At 39.7% G+C, this 18,503-nt stretch overlaps 1 protein-coding gene across 2 annotated transcripts in view; it reads left to right on the top strand.

Moving 5' to 3' along the window:
* Positions 1–18,503, top strand: part of LOC134821809 (uncharacterized) — an 88,215-nt gene that overhangs the window by 293 nt on the left and 69,419 nt on the right. The gene's annotated exons all lie outside the window — the stretch shown is intronic.

Raw genomic sequence — 18,503 nt, 5'->3', positions numbered from 1 at the left:
TATGATCGTCGCCGATAATCGCTTATTGGGCGCTTTTTCGGCGCTTTTTTTCAAAAAAACCGTTTACAATCGCTTTTTTTACGATTATAAGCGGTTCAAAAAAAAATCGCTTATAATCGACTATAATTGGTGTCATAATTCAAAAAAGCGCTTTTTTGAATTTAAAAGCGCTTATAAGCGCTTTTAAGCGCTTACTAGCGTCGCTGAGCGATTTGAAAGCGGTTTTCCAGTAGGATTGGCGCCAAAAACGGGTGGATAAGCGGTTGGCCGGATAAGCGATTTGTAGGCGCTTTTTTGAACCATTTATAAGCGATTATAAGCGCTTATAATTGGGGTGCAATTTAGCTGTTTGTAAAGCGCAAATAAAGCGCTTATAAGCGCTTTTAAAATTGACTCAAAAAAAACGCTATATTACATCTTATAACCGCTTATAATCGATTATAAGCGCTTTTTGAGAAATCGCTTATTACGGCTAATTCATCGCTATTTCACCGCTTTTACCGCTTTTCCTATCATCCATGGCCAGGTGAGCAGGAATTAAAAAGCGCTTATAAGCGCTTTTTCGATGCTGCCCCTAGCCTGGTCGGAACGGGGTAGTGCCCGGAATTTAAAAGCGCTTATAAGCGACTTCTCAATTCCCCTTAACCTGGTTGGAACTTTCATGTGCTTTTCTGAGCAACCTGGGGTGCACCGGCAGAGTCAGGATTTAAAAGCGCTTATAGGCGCTTATGATCGCTTTTCTACCACTTTTCCTATCACCCATGGCATGGGTTGGCAAGGATTATAAAGCGCTTATAAGCGTTTTTCAATGCTGCCCCTAACCTGTTCGGAACAGGGGAGTGCCCGGAATTAAAAAGCGCTCTTAAGCGCTTTTTAAATGCTGCCCCTAACCTGGTCGGAACTGGAAATCAGAGTGCCCGCTTATAAGTGCTTTTCTGAGCAACCTGGGGTCACCGGCAGAATCAGGATTTAAAAGCGCTTATGATCGCTTTTCTACCGCTTTTCCTATCACCCATGGCCTGGTTGGCAAGAATAAGAAAGCGCTTATAAGCGCTTTTTCAATGCTGCCCCTTAGCTGGTCGGAACGGGGGAGTGCCCGGAATTTAAAAGCGCTTATAAGCGACTTCTCAATTCCCCTTAACCTGGTTGGAACTTTCATGTGCTTTTCTGAGCAACCTGGGGTCACCGGCAGAATCAGGATTTAAAAGCGCTTATGATCGCTTTTCTACCGCTTTTTTACCGCAAGAATTAGCGCTTTTTCAATGCTGCCACTAACCTGGTCGGAACAGGGGTGTGCCCGGAATTAAAAAGCGCTTATAAGCGCTTTTCAATGCTGCCACTAACCTGGTCGGAACAGGGGAGTGCCCGGAATTAAAAAGCGCTCTTAAGCGCTTTTTAAATGCTGCCCCTAACCTGGTCGGAACTGGAAATCAGAGTGCCCGCTTATAAGTGCTTTTCTGAGCAACCTGGGGTCACCGGCAGAATCAGGATTTAAAAGCGCTTATGATCGCTTTTCTACCGCTTTTTCTATCACCCATGGCCTGGTTGGCAAGAATTAGAAAGCGCTTATAAGCGCTTTTTCAATGCTGCCACTAACCTGGTCGGAACAGGGGAGTGCCCGGAATTAAAAAGCGCTCTTAAGCGCTTTTTAAATGCTGCCCCTAACCTGGTCAGAACTGGAAATCAGAGTGCCCGCTTATAAGTTCTTTTCTGTGCAACCTGGGGTGCAACCGGCAGAATCAGGATTTAAAAGCGCTTATAGTGTATAGGCGCTTATGATCGCTTTTCTACCGCTTCTACTAAATCGCTCGCCCAAATTTTAAGGAAATTCTTGTGAAAAGGCCCTTTGGGGCATGAAAGTGATCTATATCGGTGTATTTTTGGACGCTGATTCCGAATCATCCCCCATGGGCATGACGTAGGGTTAAAATGCTTCCCTGGAGAGTTATGGGCAAAAAACCGTTTTGGTCACGTGACAGGCTAGTATTAGTATTGTAGCGCGATGCACTACTGGGTCGCGCGCGCATCAAATAATGCTTCTCGCAACCACACTTCGGTAGATCGGCGAGATGCACCACTGTGCCTCACCGAGCTGCGAAGGATTGACATCGTGAATCAAGTATTAGTAAAATACGAATTCGATTGTTTAGGGCCCGGGTTAGGGTTAGGCTTGTGGTAAGGGTTATGGTTAACTTCGGGGTTATGGTTAGGGTTAGGGTTGGGATTAGGATTTATGTAAAACCGTTTTGTACGGCTGCAAAACCATAAAAACCAAAGTCACGTGAAATTTTTGGGCGAGCGAATTAGTAAAAGCCGAGTTGGACTCCAATATATGGAACAAATATTTTACGAGTGTCACCCGTCAATTCTCGCAATCTCATTCAACATTGCGCTTCGCTAGTTTGGTAAAAATTCACCACTAGATCGACTGGGCCTCGCCAAGCTGTGAATTGAAAGATTGACATCGCATTGTGAGTCAATATTTTATTTTGTCTCATGTTAGTTCATGCTGTAAAATGGGCATATCAGCTTGTTTACCGATTACCGCGCAATTGTTTAATTTACTTATGACTATGTCACGACGCGACCTGAATGATACAAATAGACCCAATACCCATGGTTAACAGGTGATACTCTTAATTGACGGATGTTATTGTTACTCGTCTAAAGTAGCGCGCGCCGCTTTCTTCTCGAAATGCCACGATGGCACGTGCTATGTCGGGCCAGACCAGTAACATGTAACATGCAATGGTCAAGTGATACTCTTAAAATATTTATCACAAATATAAGCAATTAGACCGGCGACAATTAAGTGTCTTGCATGCTTATAAATACGTTTTGAATTGCATGGTATAAATACGTGTTGTATGGTTATAAACACACAAACTTATGGTTATAACTATACATAATACAGCCATGAGGGGTGATTCGGAATTGACGTACGACACTTCGTTTAACAAACTAATTAAAACGTTTTCTGTTTCCCGCTAGGCTCATTGGACCAGGTACGTGAGCTTGCATGCTTGTGAATGTGATTGTAAGTACAGCTGTACTGTAGTTTATACCTAATTACCTCTACTGCAGAAACTGCAAAGTGCGGGAAATTTTGGGAACCAATATATGGTTGCCAAAATCGATGGAGGGTTGGCGGCTAAATCAAAGCTCAACGGCTCTGGATTAGGGGTGGACGATAAAATAAACTTGCTCAGATTTTAAAATTTTTTTGTAACACTGTTTTCTAGAGACTGTGAGAATTTTCACAATACCAAATTTGTCATACCTTTTTGGAAAGATCAGTGAGTTTCGCCTCACTAGCTGGGTGCCATTTGCTCTATCCAGAGCCCTTGCGCTTGCAGTAGCGCGCGCCCACTCACTTCTTGACGTACTTGTGAAACAAGCGCGCCCGAAGTGGCGCGAAAGCACATGGTTAGGTGAAGGGTGCCATATTTTATGGTGCGCGGCTTTTGGAGCAAAAGTAGATGTAAAAGTCGCGTAATTTAACCAAATTCGTTGATTTTTGTCGTATTATTTCGGACACTTTCCTCGTAAGTCTATGAGTACAGAGTGAGCTAACCAATTTTTGTTGCAATCGGAGGTCGGGAAGGATACTCAATATCTATTTGTTTGAAGAAAATTGTGCTGGCCGAAATTAGCGCTAAAAAACTATTCTACTATACAGTCGGCACGCGCGGCTCACTGTCGATGGCGCACTACCTATCTGGATAGAGCAACGGCAGCACGAAGGCACATGGTTAAGTTAGGTGCAAAATAATCGAACATGCAGAAATTCTTAGCTTTATTGCATTGTATATCATGTGTACGCTTATTTTTGTATAAAAACCGCGACCGGCTCTTGCTAATTCGCTCGCCCAAAAATTTCACGTGACCTTGGTTTTTATGGTTTTGCAGCGGTACAAAACAATTTTACATAAACCCTAATATAATCCCAACCATAACCCCGAAGCTATCCATAACCCGCGTACCTTAACCCAAACCCTAACATGAGCCCTAAATAATCGAAATCATGTTTTTGTCACGTGACTAAAACGGTTTTTGCCCATGTAACTCTCCAGGGAAATATTTTTACCCTACGTCATGGCGGGTGATTCGGGATCAGCGTCCAAAAAATACACCGATTTAAATCAATGTCATACCCAAAGGCCTTTTCACAAGAATTTTTTTAAAATTTGGGCGAGCGATTTCGTAGGAGCGATTCAATTTAAACACGCAATCTGGCGCGGTTTATTTGTTGCAGTTTTACTATCTAATAACCAAATTTTAAAAGCTATCTCAGCACACCTGCACGCGCACGGCTTTACTAGCGTATATATACATTACTTTTTTCCTATTGGTACTCAGCGTGCACTTGTTTTTATGTCCACGATTGATTATGAACAAGTACATGAATGCTGGTCACGCACACACTAACTTTCAATGAGCACCGCACTTTTTTCAGACGTCGTGATTCGCTCAGCCCGACTAGAGATTCCTTGGAATGACATAAACAGGCCTGTCATACTCGTTGACAGACTGAGCGTGGCCCAGCGCAATAATTTAATTTCATATACTATATATTTCTTTTGCAAGTTCTGAATGTGAAGTGTGTATGACTGATGACGCAGCGCGCATCGACCGCCACCAGGACAACCACCACCATTAACAACATATAAATAAACGCTTGCAAGCGCTATACAATTTCTGACAATTATTGTCGGAGAACTTTGCCGCGCCGTGCACTTAGCCTTCTTGCTTGGCTTCTAGATCGCCAGTCAAACAACTATGTTTAAATCCATGTTGATGAATGATAGATAAATCGGTAAAAACCAGCAATAAAAAGTGATTGTAATCGCTTATATCTTATAACCGCTTTTCAAATCCTTAGGGACAGCATTAAAAAAGCGCTTATAAGCGCTTTCTAATTCCTGCCAACCAGCCCATGGGTGATGGGAAAAGCGGTAGATAAGCCATCATAAGCGCCTATAAGCGCTTTTAAATCCTGACTCTGCCGGTGCACCCCAGTTTGCTCAGAAAAGCACATACGAGTTGGCACTCTCCAATTCCGACCAGGTTGAAGGGAATTGAGAAATCGCTTATAACTATAAGCGCTTTTAAATTCCGGGCACTCCCCCGTTGCGACCAGGTTAGTGGCAGTATTGAAAAAGCGCTTATAAGCGCTTTCTAATTCCTGCCAACCAGGCCATGGGCGATAGGAAAAGCGGTAGATAAGCCATCATATTCATAAGCGCCTATAAGCGCTTTTAAATCCTGACTCTGCCGGTGCACCCCAGTTTGCTCAGAAAAGCACATACGAGTGGGCACTCTCCAGTTCCGACCAGGTTGAAGGGAATTGAGAAATCGCTTATAACTATAAGCGCTTTTAAATTCCGGGCACTCCCCCGTTCCGACCAGGTTAGGAGCAGCATTGAAAAAGTGCTTATAAGCGCCTTTTAATTCCGGGCACTCCCCCGTTGCGACCAGGTTAGGGGTAGCATTGAAAAAGCGCTTAAAATTCTTGCCAACCAGGCCATGGGTAATGGGAAAAGCGGTAGAAAAGCGATCATAAGCGCCTATAAGCGCTTTTAAATCCTGACTCTGCCGGTGCACCCCAGGTTGCACAGAAAAGCACTTATAAGCGGGCACTCTCCAGTTCCGACCAGGTTGAAGAGAATTGAGAAATCGTTTATAAGCGCCTTTTAATTCCGGGCACTCCCCCGTTGCGACCAGGTTAGTGGCAGCATTGAAAAAGCGCTTATAAGCGCTTTCTAATTCCTGCCAACCAGGCCATGGGCGATAGGAAAAGCGGTAGAAAAGCGATCATAAGCGCCTATAAGCGCTTTAAATCCTGACTCTGCCGGTGCACCCCAGGTTGCACAGAAAAGCACTTATAAGCGGGCACTCTGATTTCCAGTTCCGACCAGGTTAAGGGGAATTCAGAAATCGCTTATACATTATAAGCGCATATTAATTCCAGGCACTCCCCCGTTCCGACCAGGTTAGGGGTAGCATTGAAAAAGCGCTTAAAATTCTTGCCAACCAGGCCATGGGTAATGGGAAAAGCGGTATTTGAAAAAAGCAGCAGTGAAAAAACGCTTATAAGCGCTTTATAATTCTTGCCAACCAGGCCATGGGTGATGGGAAAAGCGGTAGAAAAGCAATCATAAGCGCCTATAAGCGCTTTTAAATCCTGACTCTGCCGGTGCACCCCAGGTTTCTCAGAAAAGCACATGCAAGTGGGCACTCTCCAGTTCCGCCCAGGTTGAAGAGAATTGAGAAATCGTTTATAAGCGCTTTTTAATTCCGGGCACACCCCCGTTCCGAACAGGTTAGGGGCAGCATTGAAAAAAACGCTTATAAGCGCTTTATAATTCTTGCCAACCAGGCCATGGGTGATAGGAAAAGCGGTAGAAAAGCGATCATAAGCGCTTTTTAATCCTGACTCTGCCGGTGCACCCCAGGTTGCTCAGAAAAGCACTTATAAGCGGGCACTTTGATTTCCAGTTCCGACCAGGTTAGGGGCAGCATTTAAAAAGCGCTTATGAGCGCTTTTTAATTCCGGGCACTCCCCCGTTCCGACCAGGTAAGGGGCAGCATTGAAAAACGCTTATAAGCGCTTTCTAATTCTTGCCAACCAGGCCATGGGTGATAGAAAAAGCGGTAGAAAAGCGATCATAAGCGCTTTTAAATCCTGATTCTGCCGGTGACCCCAGGTTGCTCAGAAAAGCACTTATAAGCGGGCACTCTGATTTCCAGTTCCGACCAGGTTAGGGGCAGCATTTAAAAAGCGCTTAAGAGCGCTTTTTAATTCCGGGCACTCCCCTGTTCCGACCAGGTTAGTGGCAGCATTGAAAAGCGCTTATAAGCGCTTTTTAATTCCGGGCACACCCCTGTTCCGACCAGGTTAGTGGCAGCATTGAAAAAGCGCTAATTCTTGCGGTAAAAAAGCGGTAGAAAAGCGATCATAAGCGCTTTTAAATCCTGATTCTGCCGGTGACCCCAGGTTGCTCAGAAAAGCACATGAAAGTTCCAACCAGGTTAAGGGGAATTGAGAAGTCGCTTATAAGCGCTTTTAAATTCCGGGCACTCCCCCGTTCCGACCAGCTAAGGGGCAGCATTGAAAAAGCGCTTATAAGCGCTTTCTTATTCTTGCCAACCAGGCCATGGGTGATAGGAAAAGCGGTAGAAAAGCGATCATAAGCGCTTTTAAATCCTGATTCTGCCGGTGACCCCAGGTTGCTCAGAAAAGCACTTATAAGCGGGCACTCTGATTTCCAGTTCCGACCAGGTTAGGGGCAGCATTTAAAAAGCGCTTAAGAGCGCTTTTTAATTCCGGGCACTCCCCTGTTCCGAACAGGTTAGGGGCAGCATTGAAAAACGCTTATAAGCGCTTTATAATCCTTGCCAACCCATGCCATGGGTGATAGGAAAAGTGGTAGAAAAGCGATCATAAGCGCCTATAAGCGCTTTTAAATCCTGACTCTGCCGGTGCACCCCAGGTTGCTCAGAAAAGCACATGAAAGTTCCAACCAGGTTAAGGGGAATTGAGAAGTCGCTTATAAGCGCTTTTAAATTCCGGGCACTACCCCGTTCCGACCAGGCTAGGGGCAGCATCGAAAAAGCGCTTATAAGCGCTTTTTAATTCCTGCTCACCTGGCCATGGATGATAGGAAAAGCGGTAAAAGCGGTGAAATAGCGATGAATTAGCCGTAATAAGCGATTTCTCAAAAAGCGCTTATAATCGATTATAAGCGGTTATAAGATGTAATATAGCGTTTTTTTGAGTCAATTTTAAAAGCGCTTATAAGCGCTTTATTTGCGCTTTACAAACAGCTAAATTGCACCCCAATTATAAGCGCTTATAATCGCTTATAAATGGTTCAAAAAAGCGCCTACAAATCGCTTATCCGGCCAACCGCTTATCCACCCGTTTTTGGCGCCAATCCTACTGGAAAACCGCTTTCAAATCGCTCAGCGACGCTAGTAAGCGCTTAAAAGCGCTTATAAGCGCTTTTAAATTCAAAAAAGCGCTTTTTTGAATTATGACACCAATTATAGTCGATTATAAGCGATTTTTTTTGAACCGCTTATAATCGTAAAAAAAGCGATTGTAAACGGTTTTTTTGAAAAAAAGCGCCGAAAAAGCGCCCAATAAGCGATTATCGGCGACGATCATAAAATATCGTTTATGGAAACTTGCCAAACAAATTTTTAGTAAAACAAATTTTATTTTATACCCACAATCAATTCATATTTAGTTCAAATATTAAAAGTCAAAATAACCATTTCACATAAGTGGTTTTATTATAATAAAATAATTTGTGATAAATTAATAAATTAATTTACACTAAAAAATGTACAAAATATACAAAATTTTGACCTAGTGCAACACTGGTTCTGCGCGCGGCTGATCGAAAAAGTTTGGTTTGCATTTACTAACTACAGTGTACAGCGTACATGAAAAGATAACTTACTGAATCTTTTAATACTAAATACATATTAATTCAGATGTTGTTCAATGGGTTAGCCACAAAAATGTTCAAATTATGTAGGAGGGTAAAGGACACAATTGCTAGTAATGCTTCTTTGTGCCCGTTGACTACAATGAACATTATGCGGAGTTTCTCCAGACGGCTTTTATCGGAGTGCATGTTATTTACTAGGCTATGCACAAGCCAGACCAACATTTTGTTTTTGTGTCAGCCGCGCTACCAGGTTGCAGAGTATGATAAACACTAAAAAATTATACACTATACAAATTTGCTAATACATAATATCAGAGTCCGATCTAGCTGCAAACGTCAGACACCAAAGTTCAGCCACCAAGTACCGTTTAAGTGAACACCGAGACACGAGGATAATGTGTATTATATGATAACGCAATGGTCAACACGATAGAAAGTATGGGAAGTATGGGAAAGCTAACAGGATAATGTAACATTAAAGCATTAATAATGTTTTTTATCTCCAAGTTAATCATAACAAGGTAAACTGGGCAATTGAAATAGCTTGTACCTTACTTTTCTAATACACTGCTAATGAACAATACACGACCACCCATCACTTTGTGGTTTGAAAACTAATCAATAAGTCTAAACATGTACTTAGACCAGCTCCGGAAAAGTACAAAGTAATTAAATTACTCTAATTTTGATGAAGTATCTTATAGAGTATTACAGTGTGCGTGCTCTAGTGTACTTAGACTCAATTAGTCAATCTCTGTCATCTGATTTCCAATAATGTCACTATATTACTATTATGTTGATAATATGTTAACACTGTTACAATTACAAAATTTGTATTCAAACAGCGTCGCATGTGAAAGTGAGCTAACTTGCTCCATGATTGCAAATGGCTGAATTACACTTTGTACTTCACAATCGGTTAAAGGTTCATTGCTTGTTAATCCTTTTATCTAAGAGTAAGTGCTTATCAAAACGATCTTTATAATTCAGCTTGCATGCATGACGCAAGCCATATCACATGTGTTCACGTCAATACTCAATACGACTATTACATACCCGGGCCGGGCCATTAATACAGCTATATTATAGGAATAATCTATATAGACACAACAGCGGGTAGTTCAAATGTAAACATAGTAACTGTTATTATAATAATACACTGTAAAAATCTACACACTGTAAGGTATATATATATAATATAACTACTAACCAGTAACCGTTAATATTATAATAATAACTAGTTACACACATTTCAGATTGTACTTCAAAGAGCTCAGTTATTTTGTTAAAAACCCGCACAACCTGCATTATAATATTTAAAGTAATAAACTGCGCTTTTATAATATTGCGCTGTTATAGCTTTATAGAATTGCAGTGACAATTATTACACTGTAAAATTAGTCTGCTCTCTCTCTCTCCGTACACTGTATTGATTGCACAACAAGACAATAAGTAGCTATATATTGTGTTATATATAAAAGTACACGTTATCTATTATACTACGATAAAGCAGTCCACGGAGTTGCTTCTCTTTACGAATTGTGCAACTTGCACAATATGTGGTTGTAAAATAGAGATTATGTGTTTATACACAGCAGCGCTCCTGGGGTTTGTTATAATGATAATGGTCCATTGTAATAGTTTACATTATTGTTTTCAAATTGTGCTTCTAGGTATTAATAAATCTGAGAGTTATGTGTTGTACCAGATGCTGAATATTGAGGGAATATTGAGGGAATGTTGCAATATGTACTATAATACTACCAGGCAGATTTAAGTAACACTTCGTTAACTTTATTCATGAAGCAGGAGTGATTTATGTGGTTTCACGTATTTCACGTATTCCGCTCATAAAACACCCTAGATATGAGGATTAGGGTAGCCTATCCGATAATGATATACGGTAATGATATTATATCACTGAGTGCACAAACAAAATATACACACAGTTCCTGAAATAAATCATGGCTTTACTTGAAGTATTATTACATTATATTATTTAGAATCTAGACTTACATTTGCATTGTAGTTCTAGAGAATTTCAGAATTTCACAAACTATAGCGGTTTTAAAAATTACTTTTAGACGAATAAAATCGCAAATATAATAGTGAGTTGTAATCTTTAGTCTGTTCTACTATTTTCCCGTCGAATAGTTTAAATTTTGTGAAATGGAATCCCTAGGAGCGCCTAACTACTCTTTCTGCAGACTAATAGTAAGTATGTAGTAATAAGTATTAGGTAGGCTGTGTACTGCACCTGTTAACTTAATTCTTTTAGTTATATACTGACTACTGAGCTTTATAAAGTTTCTCGTGTCTTGTTTAATTCTTTTATTTTTACCGCATATTATTGTGTACACTAAAACTTACGTTTACCTACTTGTAGTAGTAGTCCACATGCTGACCTACTAAAATGTTTTGTTATATTAACATTTACTACATAGTAATATAAATACACATACTGTGTAAGTTAAACATGTGAGTTAGACATGTAAATTATGCACGTAAATCATGGATATTAATCATATATTATGTAAATTATACAAAGTGAATTATGCTTCTAGTGGTCTGCTTGAAGCTGTAATTAATTAAACATCATGCTAGCACTAAGCACATGTTGGTCATTAAGTAAATGCTGAGGGAATGTAATTCACGTAAATATTTAAGAAAATCAGATATTTTTGTTTCCTAAAATGAGCCTGCTGCAACCCACGTTCATAATAATATGCTGTTATACTGTAATTAATAATTATATTCCCTGATATTCCTATATTATTGTTGCAAAGAACCTCGGATTTCGTCTCGACTCTCAACTAAACTTTGGTGAGCAAATCAAGCAACTTAAAACATCGTGTTTTCTGAAACTAAGAGACCTTGCTAAGATGAAAACATTTCTCACAACCAAACAGATGGGAACACTGACTCAAGCAATTGTAATCTCATCGCTTGACTACTGCAATGCGCTTTACTATGGTTGTAGTCAAGCCTCAATTACACAGCTGCAGAACATTCAGAACCGAGCATGCCGTCTGGTTTTTGGATTAAAGAAGAGAGACTCAGTCGAGGAGAAGCTCAAATCCCTTCATTGGCTCAAGGTGAAGGAAAGGATTGAGTTTAAGTTATGTTTACTGATTTTTAAAGCAGTCAATGGTGTTGCTCCTGCATATCTGTGTGATCTAGTAACATTTGTTAGTTCGAGTAGCAGAAGAACTTCCTCCTTACACCTACCTGTCGGATCTACAAGATCGCACCCAAGAGCGTTTCAGACTGTTGCTCCGAAAATCTGGAACCAACTACCAATTGAAATTAAGACTTGTTCTGATGTTGATCTGTTCAAAACATTATTAAAAACTCACCTGTTTAAGAAAAGTTATGGCATGAGCGATTAATTGACAATATAACTTTATGTTATTTGCTTAAACTGTTTAGGATGCAACCTAATGTCATGATCTTTTTGAACTTATTAGCAATTAGACTGTTAGCTCGCTTAATAAGCATTTCATCTTCGTTCCAAAACTTTTTATGTCCTATGCATACACTCCTTGATAGTTATCTTGATCTAGTATCTTTGTTTCACACAATAGAGCATAAGTTTTGTGGTTTATCCACTGGGCTTAGAGTTTGTGTTTAAGCTACCAAATTTTATTATTATTATTTATTATATTCTACTAAAGATATATTCCAGCAGTGGGACCTTCATATCAATTCTTCCAAGACTGAATTTGTCCATTTTTATTTAGCAGATCCTAAACCCACTGTTAAACGCAAGGTGATTGTTGGAAAAGTGTATAGAGGTGGTGAAGAGTGGCGCTCTAACAAAACTTTAGGATCGTTGATGTGCACTGTTAAGGATATCAAGAATCGAATATTCCTTGGTAATGTTGCCTTTAGTAAATTTCAGAAAGTTTCGATGAAGAGCAAGATTTCAGTCCAAAGGAAGATCAAAATCTACGAGGCACAAGTAGTCTCTATTCTACTCTACAACTGCAACTCCTGGGCTGCACCACTAGCTTCGTTGAATGAACTTGATATTGCTCATCGCAAACACCTCCGAAGAATCCTCAACATCAGATGGCCTACTGGGGTTATTTCTAATGAGGCACTCTATGCTCGTTGTTATGTCACTCCCTTGTCTGTGAGAGTCTCTAAGTTTCGATGGAGAATGTTAGGACATATCTTAAGAGGACAGGAAGACTCACCAGCATACACCTCTATGTTATTTGCTATAAATTCTGATATTTTTATGGAAGGGAGACGGGGTAGACCATGTTTAAACTTATTAGATGTTATTAGAAAAGACTTGACTAGTAGAAATCTTGATATTAGACTTAAGAATTTGACTGATTTCGAAGACCTTAGATTTTTAGCTTTAGATAGGGAGGAGTGGAAGAAGTTAGAAGATGGTTGATGTTTTTGTTTTCTTTTTTATGCGTTTTGATATCTATAAGGTGCCTAGGATGCTCTTTTAAAGAGATATTTCGTACTTTGAAAGATTTACTACTATATTCTACTAAGATAAATTTGCTGCTCAGTGTACAGAATATTTTTTGTTTGACATGTCACTCTGCAGTCTGACCACGCTCTGTATCAATTAAGCTACACGCCACCTTTTTGAGTATAAAAAGGCTGTACCACTGAGCTTAATTACATTGTGTACTAAGATAACACCCTGTTTAATAAGTGTCTATAAGTTGTTGTCATGACAACATTCCCAGTCTACTGCAAGTCTGCTGTTGCTGTTATACGGCTTTAAATTGGAACCATGATATTATATAATAGTTCTTTTAAAATTATCCAAAACTCAGTTTGTAGATTTCCAATACATTACCCAGTTGCTGGGTTAACGTTGACTATCATATTATTATAAAGAAGCCTTTTAAGTGTGTAAAACGTGTGCTGGTAACACTAACAATATTATAATATTAACAAAAGCAACCCATCCCCTCAATGCTGCCTCCCTCCATTCAACCCTCACTCCTCAGTTTTCACTTTTAATGTACGCTGTAATAAATATCTAAGATAATTAATTAGTTAATGAGGTTTTCTGCATCGGTTAAAGTTTGCTACTTGTAAGAGCAGATTGCTTTTCAGCTTTGTTTCATAGACCCTTGAATACTAATATCAAGATCGCACGGTAAAAGTAAAAGTGATTTACAAAATTCTCTCGTAAAGCTCTAAGTAATTATGGGAATTTAACTGTCGGACCAACAGATATAAAATGTGGTTAACCAAGGCTCAGCAAAGCGGTTAATGCGGTTTGTACAGTGGCTGCCGGGGCTGCCCCTGGCTGCCGGCTGGTCGTACCATTGGTAGTTATTGTTACATGATAAAACCGGGAGGAGCAGGAAAGATTTTGCTTTTGGTGCGTGGTAGGAAGTTCTGTGGTTTGGGTGCTTCACAGTCCACATCTGCACTAACAGTATCATGATACAGATGTCAGATACATAAGGTAGGAAATTAGCCACGTTACGCTACAACAATGTAGAACGTGAGGAAGTTAGCACCTTATATGGTGGTAATTGTATTTGATCGAGTGCTCGAGCATTGTATTGTACTTAAGTTTGCGCATGGTTACCCCCCCCCCCCCCCCCCCCCTATAATATTATTTGTATGATATAATATTCAACCACGAATCGACAATCTGACACATGGGATAGCCATGGGATTCCAGCCATTACGTCTGTAACTAAGCAACTATATAATATTAAGGCTATAGCTGTTATAACTGTTATAGCTATTGTCTTCTTAAATGACTACCAAATCGAACTATAGCCAAATATTTAAGATTTATTTAAAAGCTGAATGGTTTTAAGCGTTCGGAGGGGGTCCCTTTACATATCATTTTGGTCCATTTAATTTTAAGACCCAAGTGAAGTGTAGGTAGTTGATGGTCTACTTCTCTGTAAAGGAGTATTTTGCTTGAAATATGGTTGAATATTATCTAGTTATTTGTTGCAATAGCAGCTGGGGTTGTGGAGATCTTGTTTTATTTAGTAACAAGAAATGCCGACAAGTATTTTGTCACGACTGAAACTCACGCTCAGAATTCCAACAGAGGCTAAGTTTCAGGAAGTTCAGACTTGGCATTTAGTTCTAAAGTTTCAAGGTTAAACAAAGCAAACAATTAAATTAAAATATCGTGATAGATAATGGAACGTCAATATAGTGCTTAAACCCAAAACCCATCTTATCAATTTCTAGTTTGTATTCAGGAATGCCAGATGTTTCCAACCTTTTAGGAATGTGTCTTATAATGGGGGTAACAGAGTTACTTCATGTCAGATGATTTTCATAGTATCCATTTAAAATAACTGCAAATAAGCTCTAAACTTGCAAGTATTTTGGCCTCTCTTTAATATTTGTCGTTTTCCCAGGTGTTAGGCCATTTCTGTGGGCTTCCCTCAATTAAATGATAGTATTCAACATTCCAATGATTCAGAAATAACCTCTCCATATGCCTCTCTCTTTTGTATCTCAACTCTTTGTAAGCTTTGTCGATAACAGTTGTATTATCATTGTTACTGTGCAAATTTAAAACATGGAATTTAGGACACCATACGACTTTCTTGCTAGCAGCTTTCAATCTCAAAAACATATCCGCATGTTCGTGTACTTTTAGCTCCTTGCTCCAACCACCAACTTCAATAATATCTGTTGTCCTTGCCATGAAACTGTTACTGGTCAGATCGCATCGCAAACAATCTGGAAAGAAAGGCAAGCTCTGGTTAGCAATTCTGCAGGATGTGGAATAATGGTTAAGAGTTGGTTTTGATTTTTCACAACCAAATTCCATAAACGCAGCTCAGGCCAGTCCATCGAGTCGGTTTTCCCACCCACTAAAGATAAATCTGTTGTATCGAGTAGTTCTACCATTTTAGCGGCGTCCCACGATTCTGTGACCACATTATCGTCGTCCATGTTTACAAAGTATTTTGTTGTTACCATGTTAACTCCTATCATTCTGCCTTCGCTTATCCCAAGATCCTTATTTTCGTTTATTACGTAATTTATATTTGGGAATTGGTAAATTTTGGCCACAATATCCGGGGGATGCGGGTTTGGGCCATCATCGATCACTATCATCGGAAGATCTTGATTGAGAACTGTTTTTATTGATTCTGCAAGTCTGAGAACCAGGAGAGGTCTCCGTGCTGTCTTCACCACCACAGTTACACATTCAGATAATATGTTGCATCTTTCAACTTGCATCTCAGGTAAGAGCTTAGCCATTGGTGGTCGGTTATTGGATGGCGAATCACAAGACTTATCTCCAGACGGCATTAAAAGTGCTGCTCTGTCGCGCAGAAATGCACTTTCCTCAAGAAGATCAATCTGAGATGCATCTTTTTTACATTTTTCAGTCAGAACAATTTCCCTTCCCAACCGTGTGCTACCTCCTTTGGGAGAAATGCAGAGTACTCCACGACCATCTGCTTGATCTTCTCTGTAGATGAGTCTACCATCCTCTAAGTTAAAACTGATGGCTTGTGTGCAATCTAGGAGTGCCAGACTGTCACCAGAGGTAGAGTTGTTGAAACCCGCCAAACCGACACAGAGTGAAAATTCTACAGATCTCAGAAATCCATTGATGTGGTAGAACGCTTGTTGTTTAACCGGATTACAAAAAGACAGTGTAAGTCTCTTTTCTTTGGAAATGCCAATACACAAGCCTTCGTGGGAAAACTGGAGACGATAGCTGGTTGATTGCTCTACTTTGTCGCTTGGTGAGACAGTTGCAGAAATAGTGGCAGTAGTACTAGCTATAGTAGTATTTGTATGGGAAGTGGTAGTTATAGCAGTGGTAGTAGTAGTGGTAGTTATAGCAGCAGTAGTAGTTATAGCAGTGGTAGTACTAGTCGCTTTATACTCAGATTTCTTCCTAATTTCAGCAGCTGCCGAATTGTTTAAAACTTTCTTCAAGGCATCCTCTGTGACACCTGCGCTACTGTTAGATCCTTCTCTTCCTCCTGATGAACGCAACTGATGGGATTGCTGTTCCGACATTGCTTGAGCTGAGTCCACATCAGTTGATAAGGACACGTGTGCACCTTCGTCACGTTGGATAAGACGTTGGCAAAATAATAATACGAGAAATGACAAATAGGTTACGATGAGTATGTGGCATCCACGTTCCATATTAGCAACGTCAACTATCGCAATCACTGAAAACAAAATTTCGTAATGGTTACTGCTGTGTAATCGCAATGGAGAAGAATTCGAAAAATCGGTTATTATGTATGCAAATTGCCAAAGCAATTAAAATTGTTTTGTGTTTCGTTGCACAACTTGAAATAATGTGCACCACCTCCAATGGGTTTTGGTAAGATTAGTATAATGGTGGAGGGTATAATATTAATAAGTGAAGGAAATTAAGGAAATAAACCATAGTTTTACCACTATAAACCATAGTTTTACACGTGGAATTGGAAAACATGCTTGTCATTGATATCATTGTACATCACTAAATTGATACCACTTAAACTTCAATTTAGCGATTTAACATCTCATTATCCTGAACTACATTCAAACACAATAGACAAAAATGACAAAAACACACATACCTTCGTGGGAGAATTGAAGACGATATTTGTGAGAAAAGCTTATCAGTTGATAAGGATACGTGTGCACCTTCGTCACGTTGGATAAGACTTTGCATCCACGTCCCATATTAGAACGTCAACTATCGCAATCACTGAAAACAAAATTTCGTACAGGCAGCTCTAGCTGATCTTGGAATCATATCTTGGTAATACTTAGATTACTTACCATTGCTCCCAGGTTCCTCTCTTTGAGAGTCATCATAGAAATACAGACTATTTTCTGTACCTAGATGAGGATTTAAACTTTGAAAGTGATGCCCAAAGTTTATCCTCAAAAGGGCCATGGTCGTTGATCGTGAATGGTCGTTAACCATTTCTGCAGGTAGTTTGTTAAAAATTGAGATAATCCAAACCAAAAGTTAAAATTTTTGTCCATATTTGTCCATTTTTATCTATGCGGTAACCTATATTCTGAGGACAAAAATGGACAAAAAAACATTATCCCCATGGTTATTGGTTATCAGGTTATAATTGGAAGCTACTAGAAGCGGGTAGCAGTAGATATAAATATAAATTTATTAAATGTGTATATTATAATTAAGTAATTATGCGTTTCATTTTATAAAATTTGATCGCAAGCTGTTAATATACAAGTAAATGACATCGATTCAATTAAATTTATTATACGCCTCAGTTCGCCCCTGAGTGGCTCAGAATGTTAACGTTAAAAACATTTTAGATCCAAAATACATTATATCATACTATCATGATACCTATTGCATCAAATGTTAAAGCTTACGCTGTGGTGATCATACATTCTACATACACGGTCCACGGAGACGGGACACAAATGACTGTTTTTGTCTAGATTTTCTGTCTAGAGTCTGCGAAAGTGGCCGTAAATTCTTCATCCGAGCTCTTTTGAGTATAAACTAGCCCAGAGCCATGATTTTAACGGAATTTGCTGGGTCAGACAAATATTCTAGAATATACCTATCCTCTGGATTTAATACTGACAATTCCTCTTTGTCAAGGCTTGCCCTAAAACCACATACCACATCTCCAATTTTAGAATTTTTTTGCGTTTAGAAATTAGGAGGCAAGATAAGTAGCAGATAACGCCCAAAATGTGCCAGAAGGTAATAAGGTTACGGCGTAAAATAAAACAGCAACCCTAGGAGTGTTAAAACGTCGTGATCTCGTGGTCTCCTTTTAGGGAAGTTTCCGGACAAATCAACGCATCATCTGTGCAAGATTGAGGAATTCAAGATATTGGGGAAGGGATGTGTTACATGTTGCCAGCAGTTATTTACCTTACAGAGATGTGCTCCTGTGATAATACAAAGTTGAGACTAACTTTGGGATGTACTGCCCGAGTTGGAGGTGTTATAACAGGAATATCGATTAGAGCCTGTCTATTTGTTGCTAGTTTGTAAACAATTCTGTAGCTCAACTTTGCAGACAATTTGTTTATGATTTAAACAGAGTTTCATGTTTGGTATTT

The sequence above is a fragment of the Bolinopsis microptera genome, chromosome 10, assembly GCF_026151205.1.
Source record: "Bolinopsis microptera isolate Bmic1 chromosome 10, MBARI_Bmic_1.0, whole genome shotgun sequence".
Classification (NCBI taxonomy): Eukaryota; Metazoa; Ctenophora; class Tentaculata; order Lobata; family Bolinopsidae; genus Bolinopsis; species Bolinopsis microptera.
This window is presented reverse-complemented; position numbering and strand designations above follow the sequence as displayed.